The sequence below is a fragment of the Cupressus sempervirens genome, chromosome 9 (genome assembly GCF_028749045.1).
Source record: "Cupressus sempervirens isolate cs-2001-9-10 chromosome 9, ASM2874904v1, whole genome shotgun sequence".
Lineage (NCBI taxonomy): Eukaryota > Viridiplantae > Streptophyta > Pinopsida > Cupressales > Cupressaceae > Cupressus > Cupressus sempervirens.
In genome coordinates, this window is record NC_143126.1 from 131,989,590 (window position 1) to 132,002,050 (window position 12,461).

A 12,461-nucleotide genomic window follows, 5' to 3' on the forward strand; every position below is an offset into this window, starting at 1 on the left:
TCATAGAATCAAGAGTTACATATTACAACATCTCTCTCTCTCTCTCTCTCTCTCTCACACACACACACACACACACACACACACTCAAACAAGGGGTTTTTCTTTGTTTTTCCCCTTTCGAAACCTCTTGTCTTCTCTTGTTGGCTTTTGGAGGCTTGCTCTTAGTTGTGATTTTTTCATGGAAATAAATATTCTTCATCTAAATCTCTTGGATATATTTTTCCTTTTTCTATTTATTATTCCTTTCATGGTATCAACGCTTGTTGACTATTCTTTGTTTGAGTGAAAGTTGATGAAGGTTGTCATCTTGTGGAGATTACTCTGTTTTGGAAGCATTATTTGAGAAGAGATTTTGGAACCTCATTTCTTTAACTCATTGTGAATCAGAGGTTTTTTAATTTAAATCTATTTTTCTTTTAATCCTCTTTGAAAGACTTGTACAAAGAGTTTATTTCTGATTTAATCTTTTTTGTTTGAATGATTTTCCACCAAACCCATTTTATTTTTCTAGTTTTGGAAGGTTTGCCACCAAAATTGATTTATTATTGCATACTAATCTTCTTTGTGCATGACATTCAAACTTAGTTTGCATTAGTTTTTGGTTTCAATCATCATTAAATTTTGTAAATGGATTAACCTTTGTCATGTCAAGCACAAGATTGCATGTATTTTTAAAAATAATTTTTAGTATTCAGTCACTTTTTACTCACACATTTATGGAAGTTTTAAAAATATTCTAATATTTTTATTTAGTTGATAGATTTATTTGCCAAAAGTGATTTACATTTTGCTTGAGGTTTAGAAAAATCTAACTTCTCATTCAATTCTCTTTACATATAGCTTTGTGCTTGCAGGTTTTTAAAAATGTTATATTAATATATGTATAAGTTTTCAATGAGCTTCTTAAAAAAATAATTAAACAATCTTAGACATTATCTATACTGCTTTCAATTTAATATTTCAATCTACAATGTCTTAATGTTTCAAATTTAATCAGTTTAAAATTAAATTAAAAAAAATTTACTTTATTTTTTTAATATTTGTCTATCAATTTTTTTCAAGTCATTATGTTCCTTCTGCAAGTCCTTCCTATAACCAATCATCATTTTTCCCATTTTTGTTTAAAATCTTCTATACTATTTTTTGGCTTCATTTATCCCCTTTTATTTACACTGCAAGTTTTTCATTTAAATATTTTTTATTTCCTTCTATTATCATGTGGATGTCATAAATTTCATGGAAATATTTTCTTGTCTTAAATCTCTTTCTAATTTTAAGTTGCATTTTAAAATCAGCTTTATAATTTCATCCTTTTTTTATATATCTCTTTCTCATCCGATGTATAATAAATATATGATATTAATTAACATTTTATATTTACATTAATTTTACTCTTAAAATGTTTTTTATTTTTTTTAAAAATAAAAAAAACTCTTTAGTCCTTCATTTCTATATATATATAACCTTCACATTCATTTACCAATTGGTTATTATATACTTTAATTTCCTATTATTATTTTCAATCTTTTGCTCTTTAATTTTGATTTCTTAAGAAGTATTCTAAAACTAACTAATTACATTAAAGAATCTTAACTCTTCTCGCTAAAGAGGGGGATTAATTATTTTTAATTCACATTTCAATTTCATTTTAATAGGGGGATACATTTTTTTGGGTTGTTTTAATTTCTTTGCAATCATGTCAACTTTAGTTACAAAAATAAAATTGAATAGCTTTAACTATCACTCGTAGAAAACCCACATTTCTTTTATTTATTTTTTGCTTTGAACATTTATTAGATGTTGCTACTAACCCATTCATTGAACTAACTGTCTCTACTCCATAAGCTGCCAAAGATCATGGAAGGCTAAAAATGAGAAAGTTTTAGGTTTAATTGGAATCTCTAGCATTCTTGATTTATATGTACTCTTATTGGACAATGCACAAAAGCCATGAAACGTGGGCCATTTAAAGAATACATGTGATAGTACAATTAAATCATTTAAATGCATATTTAAGATCAACTTGAAGATCTCAGGAATACTGAATTTAAAATTATGGATGAATTTTTATCAAAATTTGATTATCTTAAAAGTCAATTAATTGGTAATTGTTCTAAAACAAGTCAATCTTCAAACCTTAAGGAATAACAATAATATATACAATGATAATAATAACATTTTCATAAACACTAAACACATAAGCATCAAAAGTCCAATAACAGAAACTCTAATGGAACAATGTTAAAACACTCCAAACATCAAGCATGTTAAAAGTATTCCTATTTCTCAAACTAAAAAAAGTTAAAATACAAAAGCTCAAAATTCAAATTTAACAGATTTTAATTTACAATTTAGCAACAACCTTATATATATATATATATATATACTCATTGCTAAGTTATGGTTTTCTGGAAACTACAATCTTGGTCAAGATGAGCCATTTTTTGTAGCTAATCTTAAACCAAGCAAAGGATGGAAATGCTTTCTATGGCCACAAATATCTATGTCAAGGAAATAAAGCAGAAAGATATCTTCAAATCTAGAAAATCAATGAAGGATAAAGCAAGAAGGTAAAGGCCTTGTAATGTATAAATATATATCTTGTAAAGGAAGGGATGCCTTCCTGAATAATCCTAAAAGCAAGGGAAGAAATGATGAAAGGGAGGGTATGCCCTCTCAAAGCTCTTTGAGAATAATCAAAGGTGAGTGCACTACAACATATATAGGACATTAAATGTCTCAAGCTACAATGGTGGTTTTCTTCCCCGTTCTTTTTCCCACAGTGCTTGCACTCTGAATGAGGACACAATTTTTGCAAATAAATTTTTAACATAAATAATATATAGGGAAGTATGTCTTTTACTAATAAAAAAAATTCAGTTAATTAGTTTAAGTGTTACATTAGCATATATTTGTTTAATCCATATTGTTCTTTAAAAGTGTCTTCCAAGGTCATTTCAATAATTTATTACTAATTTCATGCTCAACTTTTTATTGCTAGTTTAGCTACTCAATTAATTTATATATGCAATTTTTCAAAATTTGTTACGTCAAAGGAAGCTAAGTTAATTCAGTTTGGTACTCTTAAATGAAATGAATAGGCTTTCAGATCTAAGAATCAAACTAATACTTCTAGATCAAATAATCATCATTGTAGTCATAATAATCATCATAATAACTCTCATATAATAATAATTCATATAAAAAATCTTATTTTAAGTCTTATAATCATAATAACAATAACTTTAATAATCATAAGCATAATTCAAATACAAAGATCCATTGCACATATTATAGGAAAGATGGTCATGTACTGCTACTTGTTTTATAAAGTAATTTATGATAAGAAGCCTATGAATTCAAATAATCACAATAATAAAATTCAATCATAAGAAACATAATGATAATGGTTTTCAATCTCTTCATGCTTTTACATGTAGCTATAATGTTTCTAGACCTTCAGAATGGATGGTTGATAGTGATGCGTCTCAACATATTACATATAATAATGAAGAATCTGATTCTTTGCACCTTATTATATCTAATATTCATATTCAATTAGAAAATAATCATACTTATAAAGTTGAAGGTTTAGGTAATGTGAGTGTTCACGATGGAAAATTGCATGCTATGTTTTATATTTCTAATTTGAAAACTAATCTTATTTCTATGACTAAGTTATGTCAAGATTATAAGATTGAGTTTTCTAAGGATGTGCTATGTTATTAATCCTAAAACTAATCAAGTTATTGCTAATGCCAAAATGGATCATGATAACTTATTTAAATTCTATGAATTTTTTAGTTCAATGTATTATTTATATACACCTATTGGTTTTAATGTATGACATGAAAGAATTATCCATTTGAATTCTGATTATATTACTTTGATGGAAAAGTCACACATAGTTAATGGATTGCTTCATATAATTCCTTCCAACATTGTTTGCAATAGGTATGAGTGATGAGATTCATAGGGAACCCTTTCCACATTGACAATCTTGGAGGCAACTCATAAGTTGCACCTTGTCCATAGTGACCTTTTGGGGCCTATCAAGAACAACACCATCCAAGGATCAATGTATGTTCTCCCCTTTCTTGATGACTTTTCAAGAAGAACTTGGATATATTATTTGTATTCTAAAGATCAAGTTCTTGATAAATTTTTAAATTTTATTTTTTGTTGAGAGGCAATCTAGATTTAGGATTAAGATTCTTAGAAGTGATAATGGGAATGAATTAGTAGGTAAAAGCACATATCCGTGTCATCATTTAGGATACCAAAACCAATTTTGGTCAAATTTCATTTCTCTATCAAAAAACATTTTTTTTTCAAAAACTAAAAATACCCTTTTATAGATCTCAGATTCAATATCATCATTACATAAATTTGTGAGAGTTGTGATTAGTTATAAGATGTTATAATTTCAAAATATTATAAATCGATATTTCAACATTTTAGAAGATGCTCCCTCAAAAAGGGAAAAAAAAATCATATCAAAAAAATTATAAAACTATATTTATCTCTAGAGGAGAGAGTCCTCTTTACGAATATGTAATTTATTTCAAGAAGGTGTAGATTTGATAAGGAAGTTTTAACGAGAGGAATAAACTGTTGGATTATGATAATGTCGAGCTTGAGTACTTATAAAAAAGAAAATATACATAAAAAATAATTATTTCTTTATTTTCCCTATCTATACATGTCATCTATAAGATATTTTCAAATCAGAACAAAAATAGATGATTTGCATATACTTGTTTGATGAGAACTACACCCTATATTTTTTATAGTTAAAAATGAGACTTCAAAATAAAATAAAATGAATAAATTCTTACTCAAAAAATTTATTAAAGTTATAGGCATAAAATATATCCAATTCTTACATCATTTGCAAATTCTAAACACAAATACCATTCTTTTGTCATTAATGTTGAATTGTCATATTTTGATATCCTATTTCTTTATAAAAGGTGACACAAGTTTGTGCTTTAACCCTAGTTAATAATGTTTTTCATTCTTATTTTAAATCATTTGGATTTAAGCATGTGCTTTCCATTCGTTATACACCACAACAAAATGGTGTGGCAAAAAGGAAGCATATAACAATTGTGGAAATGGATAGATGTATGTTATATAGAAAAAATATGGATAATAAGTTTTGGGTTGAGACCATGGGTTGAGACCATGGCTTGTGAAACTTATCTTATTTTTAAGACTCCCAATAAAGCTCTCAAGCATATAACTCTCAAAGAAGCTTGAAAAGACCAATTTCTTGATATATTTGTTGAGAAACCATCTTGATTTAATATTAAGATTCTTAGAAATAATAATCGGAATGATTAATTTAACAATGGTTTTCATTCTTATTTGAAATCATTTGGAACTAAACATGAGCATATAATTCCTTATAAACCACAACAAAATGGCATGGTGGAAAGGAAGCATATAAAAATTGTGGAAATGGCTAGATATATGCTATATGAAAAAAATATGGATTATAATTTTTGGGTTGAGGTCATGACTTGTGCAACTTATCTTATTAATAGAAATCCTAGTAAAGCTCTCAAGGATATAACTCTCAAAGAAGTTTGGTCAAATAGGAAGCCCAATCTTAAGAATTTGAGAATACTTGGTTTCATTGCTTTTGTTCATATACTTAAGCAAAAAAGGCAAAAACTAGATGCTAAATATGTTCTTGATATATTTTTGTTGGGTGTGATAAACACACTAAAGGTTATAAATCTTATAATCATATTTCTAACAAAGTGAAAGCTAAAAGAGATGTGTATTGCAGAAAATGGAATCCATGATTGTTCTAATGTGCAAGATGCAAAATTTAGTGCAATTAACATTGTGGTAGTGAAGGCCCAACTTCCTTCTCTAAACCCTACTGCTAGTGCATTTTCTTTTATTCCTCTTTCTTCTAGTGGTAGTGATGATGAGAATGACAATGGTACTTCCATTCCTAATGACTCTCTTTCTAGTGATGCTTCAGTTCCTCTAAAAGACTTCCTAAATGGTTTAAGGATTTACTGCAAGAAAGTGGTGACTATTTAACTAGAGTGGTTGGAATTCGACCTAGGATATTTAATTATTGCAACTATGCAAAAATGTCTTCTATTATGAATGGTAATGATCTTAAGTCTTTTGAACAAGCTCACTCAACCTCATTAGCAAAAGGTTATGAAAGAGGAATATGATTATTTAATTACTAATCAAACTTGGGATTTAGTTCTGTAGACTCATGGTAAAAATTTGGTTTCATGCAAATGGTTATGCAAAAAAAAATTAAATGCCTATAATGAAATTAGTAAGTTTAAAGCTAGATTGCCTATTAAAGGTTTTTTTTTTCCTAAATTGAAGAATTAGATTACAATGAAACTTTTGCACCCATTGCTAAGATGTTTACTATCAAACTTTTTCTTTATTTAGCTTCTAAAATGAATTGGCCCATTCATGAAATGAATGTTAAAAGTGCATTTAAAAAAAATGGTGATTTCCATGAAGCTACGTATATGGATCAACTACTTAGTTTTGTTAAAGAAGGTAGCAAATAGTTAATTTATAAATTGAAAAAATCTATTTATAGTCTCATACGATCTCCTAGAGAATGGCATTCAAAGATTAATTATTTCATTATAATGTCTCAAGGAAAGATTCATTATTATGTGTTGTGATCAATTATTATTATTATTTGTTAAGCTTGTGTAGACTCGAACTCGAACCCAAGACCTCCCAGATAACAGGGTCACAATTTACCGTTGTGTTGTAGGCTCTTGCCTCATTATTTCTCAAGGTGTTGCTAGAAGTAAGAATGATCCTAATTTATATATTAACCATACTCAAGATGATATTGTCATTATTATTCTCTATGTAGGCAATTTGATTCCCACTTCAAGTTCAAATTCTTAAATTTATGGCATTAAGCTTCAAACTTAATAAAAAAAATCAAATGATTGATTTAGGAATTTTATATTATTTCTTAGCAATGCAAATTTGGCAAACCTCTAAGGATAGTTTTATCTCATGAAGAAACTATGCTAATGATCTTCTAGATAAGTTTAAGATGAATGATGTTAACCATGTGAATTAGGAACCAAGTTAATGGTTCATATGCAAAATCCTTTTATTGATGCTACTTTGAATAGACAACTAGTAGGAAGTTTGAATTATCTCACTCTTACAAGCCCTGATATTGCATATAGTGTTGATTTAGTTCCAAAGTTTATGTCCAAACCTCAACAAACACACTTTCAAGTTCCCAAAAGAATATTACGATATATCAAAGGAACTATCAATGTAGGATTATCTTACAATCCAAAATTCTAATTTTCCTTTAAAATGCATTATTGATTCCCAATGATGGACAACCTATTTGTGGTTATTGTTTCTTTATTTCTTTAGGTGCAATATCTTGGAAAACTAAAACAGAGCATTATATTTCTCTTTTCCCTACTGAAGCTGAATATAAAGGTTATTCTAATGAATCTAAAGAAGCCTTATGACTTACAAGATTTTTAGAAAGTTTCTGGATTCAATTGTGTTAATGCTTTTGCTTCAACAGTTTTGTTCACACTCTATGATCGATCACTAGGCTGAAAGAGAGAGAATATTAATGATGAAAATAGAAGACTTGGCCAATAAAAAGGTTTGGGGAGGGGGAGTTGCTAGAAAGATAAGAGCGAAGAGAGAAAACCAAGTATAGAAAGACAAGTGGCCAAGGAGAGAGAAGACATAAAACAAGGGAAATACATCAAATACAAAAAATAATAATAAGAGAGTTAACAAAAGAGCAATTCAAAGAAAGAGAGATCAAACACTTAAAATAGTAACAACGATAATAAAAAATAATAATAAAAACAAAAATGATGCTAATAATAAAAAGGAAATAACCATAAAATGGAAAATTCAAGCTAATAATTATTAAAGAAATAAAAACCACAAAGGAAAGAATAAAGAGACAAAATGAGAAAAAAGGAATAGAAAAAACAATTTAAAAAAATGAGGAAATAATAATATGATAAAGAAAAAAAAAAGAAATTAAACAAAAGTTCTCCCATGAAGCCATCGACGACTTCTCCAATGAACCAAAAGATCAAAAATAAAATGAATAAATGAATAAAATGAGGAAAAGGAACCTACACAAATACAAAATAACAAAAGCTAAATAAGAAAGCAACCACTTAAATTTTATTTTATTATATATATATATATATATATATATATATATATAGATATATATATATAAAATTAAATAAGAAACTACCTTAATATATACGTAAAGCGAAAACATATAAATAATAATAATGAAATCATAAACTACAAATAAAATAGTCTATAAACAAAATACATTAAACAACAATCCAAAAAGAATATAGAGAAATAAAGAAATATAAATCAATAGCCAGGGTAAGAAAAATAATCTAAAATTAGAAAATAAAAGGCACATCTATATTTGTATATAGATGCCAGTTTATCTAAATTATAGATATTGTTTTATGTGTGTGTGTGTGTGTGTGTGTGTGTGTGTGTGTGTATGTGCACGCCCACACACACACACATATGTATATGTATCTATATATATACACACACGTATGTATATGTATATAAATATACATATACATATGTGTGTGTGTGTGTGTGTAGATTCACACCCACACTAAATGTTAGGACAAAAAGCAAGATCACAATCTAGAGAAGGGGGAAATGCCAATAAGAAAAGGAATAACCTATAAAAAGGACAACATTAATGCATGAAAAGGACCAAGAGAAAGAATAAGGGATGTAAGAATGTCTAAAACATTTCCCTCAAGGTGTCATCTCAATTGATGGAGACTTAAATGTCAAAATTAAAAGGCCAACCCCCTTATTTTGATACCCTTCCTTCATGGAAAATTATTGAATGAAAATACATATTGGTTTATTTAAAACAAATTCTTTGTGATGGACATTTATACTAGGCAAACAAGATTAAACAATGAAACATAATTATATGTTGTTTGGGCCAACCTAGTTGGAAGGTTTCATCTCTTGGTGGAAGAGACATTTTGCAAGGTATATAAAAAGAAGACTTTAGGTTTATTTTCCAAACAACTAAGGGATATATTTCATAATCATAGTCTAGTGAAGAGCATATATATCAAGAGTAGATACAAAACATGCTTATGATTAGATCTAAAGGGATTTTATGAGAAGATTCTCAAAGCATTTTAGAACATATATTTTGGAGCATGTTATAGTATACCTTTAGGCATATTAGAGTATACTTACATGAAAATCTATAGTAAATTTTCAAATTTGATTCAAATACATAATTTGTGAAGATTTTGATTAGATTTATAAGAAGGCTTATGAACATATTCGAGGCAAAATTATGAAGCATTGCTAGTAGGTTTATGAAGCATTTTTTTTACAAACATATGCACCATATTAGAGCACATCAAAATCAAAACTAATCAACAAGTATGAAGAAAAATTACCGTTAGAAATTATAAAAAAATTGTGTGTAGAATGCAAAGAGCAAGAAGAGTTTATGAAGACAAACCAAACACACATAATCCATTAAAGAAGAAACATCTTGAAACATGTGGAACTTACATGTTTGGAAGTTAGTGGTTCCCAAATGAAGAGATTGGTATCTCTTGTTGAGTTGGTGCTCAACAATGGGGATCAATACCTACAAACTATATAAGAGGGAATGCGAGTCTCCTATAGTTAGTTCCTACAAAGATTGTGTTCTTGTTCTTGAGAGATTTATATTAAAAAAATAAAAAAAATTGCTATGGTTTTCCCCTATAATGGTTTCCATATGCATTGTGTTCTTGTGTTACTCTTGTGTTACATAAATTCAATTAATTTCCCTCTTAGTACAATCACTTACTCTTCAAATAGTTGTATGTGACATGTATCCTCTCGTGAGACACCCCATTTGTCAATAAGCTAGATATACAAGTTAGTTACATGTAATATACTATGTTGATAAGTATTTGTAATATATTTGTTAAAGTAGCTATACTTATGAATGAAAAGAATAAAAAGGATTATTTAAGAACATTTATGTAATACTCATACAATATGGAACATAATATAATTTAAAAATAAATTTTTTGGAAAGGGATTTGAGGAATTTAAATTATTCACATGGATTTCTTGAAAGAATAGTTTGCAAAATATATATTATATTTTTAGTGAACCAAAGGGGAATATTTCTTGATAGATGGAGATTCCAAAATATTATCCAATTAGATTAGATTTATACCCAAAGAGAATATCATGTAATTATTACTTCTTCAAGCAAAACATTTTTTTCTTCATGGGTAGATTATATATTTTGTGATACTTTTGACAATGAGATTAGGAGGTGCTTCCACATAGTTTGGGGTATTAATATATGAATATTGTTCCACAAAATGAAGAGGAAGGGCAATATATAAAAGAGAGATTCCCACATAGGTCAAATCAAACACGTGAACAACCATGCAATAAATACTAGATGGAAATGATTTCCTTTACCTTTGTGAGACTCTTCATGTCCAAGCTATCCAAGGGTGGGAAACTCATTGCTAAGGAAGTGAAACCTAGGTGATGCTCAAGAAATAAGTTTATTTTATAGAGATCATGAATAATCTTTATATATCATTAGTTGAGTTGGGAAAACACATAAAACCTCTTAAAAGGCATCTACTTATGAAAAGGGTCACAACCTTGGCTAGTTCTATCACAAACAATTGTTGATTATTTAAGGGTAGAATCTTGAATATTACTAACAATTGCCTTCAATATTGGTCAATTCCTAAACAACCTTAGCTATTATAATGAAAAATAGATAAAAATATCTCAAAATATATATAAGAATGATAAAAAAATATAGAACTAGGAAATTTTATAAATATAAATTAAAAAATACTCCTCATAATTGTAGTGAAGATAAAAACTTGATGTTGGTTCTTATATATTCAATCTCATTTCCTTGCCATAACATTGACCAATTGTTTAAAATATATATTTATCAATTATCCCTAAATAAATTGTTTAAAAAACTAAAACAAAATGATCTATTTGTATATTTTAAAATTGTAGCCGTTGAGAGAACGACAACGACAAAGAAACCAGTTTGGGAAGAAGCAGTTCGGTTAGAGTACGGGAAAAAAAAATTACGTTAGAGACGTCTATAAACAAGTCATTGCTCATTTCAAATTTAAATTGTGTTACAGGATCTTTCTTTTTGTTCTATACTTTCTTGTTGCTTTTTCTTTCCGTTCCAATTTTTTTCAGTGTTTGTTTCGCTTGATTGTGTTTAGCGTCCACGGTGGTCTTTCTGCACATCGCATTCTTGTTCAATCTTCCTTTTCTTCATTTTTTTTGGGGTTTCATGTTACATAATTGTGGTAGGGCAAAGGAAGAAGCCAAACAATCGAGGGCAACTTCTTTCAGATATGTGAAATTTAACATCATTTCTATTCTATCATATATTTCAATATCAAATATTGGAATTATCTATATCTGATTCATATTTTCTAAACCATCACTGAAATTTGTGGTCAGGAGCAGATACATGACTGGTGTGAATGCTTCAATGCAGAGGGCTTCATTTCCTGAGACATTAAATCCCTTTGCAGTGATTACGCTCGCAGGGTCAAAAACAGGGTAATTACACTCGCTGGGTAATAATACATCCAAGATTACACTTGGCATTTCCCAAATCATCAACATGGCTCAGGTGGGTTTCAGTCCTCAGTTAGTCTTTGTATATTTGATGTTTTAAAGTAAGGATTCCTAACAATAATCTTTCATAATGAGGACTTTCATTTCCTGAAACAATGAATTTATTTTTTTCTTTCATTATTTTGTTTTTCTCTGTCAGATCAATTTCTTTTTCTAGTATTTGTTTTGTCTGGTTGTGTTTTTCTCTGTCAATTCAATTTCTTTTTCCAGTGAAAGTTGGGTTTTCTGTCATTCATATTTTTGTTCAATTTTTTCGGTTCGGTTGTTACATTTTTGTGGCAGAGAAAAGAAGAGGCAAATTACACTTGCCCAATATGGATAAGTTTCAGTATTTTATAGTCATGCTAAATCTGTGAACAGAAACTTAGCAAACTACAACATTTGTAATAAAAATTTGGTTTGGCATAATAATAAAAAACCAGGTAAAAGCATTGAAACACATTTACGATGTGACAAGTTTTGACATATAAAGATTTTGGGAATAAAACACATTGGCTCACACCTCACTTGAGGATAAGAGGATTAAATTAGTATAATAATTTCCTCTTCAGACATTTTAGTATTCAACAAACAAATAGTGAATCACAGATCAAACGGGAAAGTATTACAAAGCAACGAGGTTTAAGAAGATACATCCAAAGTTTCCTTCCGAAAAGACATAAAATCATAAATGAGGTTATTGATTTATTTCCATTATTAGTATAACATAGGAAACAAATCTTCAAAACAATTTG

General features: G+C 28.4%; 1 long non-coding RNA gene across 1 annotated transcript in view; it reads left to right on the top strand.

Moving 5' to 3' along the window:
• The first annotated feature begins 11,221 nt into the window (after nucleotides 1-11,221).
• Nucleotides 11,222-12,461, top strand: part of LOC149537878 (uncharacterized) — a 63,565-nt gene continuing 62,325 nt past the window's right edge. The window contains exon 1 of the long non-coding RNA XR_016356500.1: nucleotides 11,222-11,722. This is a non-coding gene — a long non-coding RNA (uncharacterized LOC149537878). The remainder of the gene's footprint in view (nucleotides 11,723-12,461) is intronic.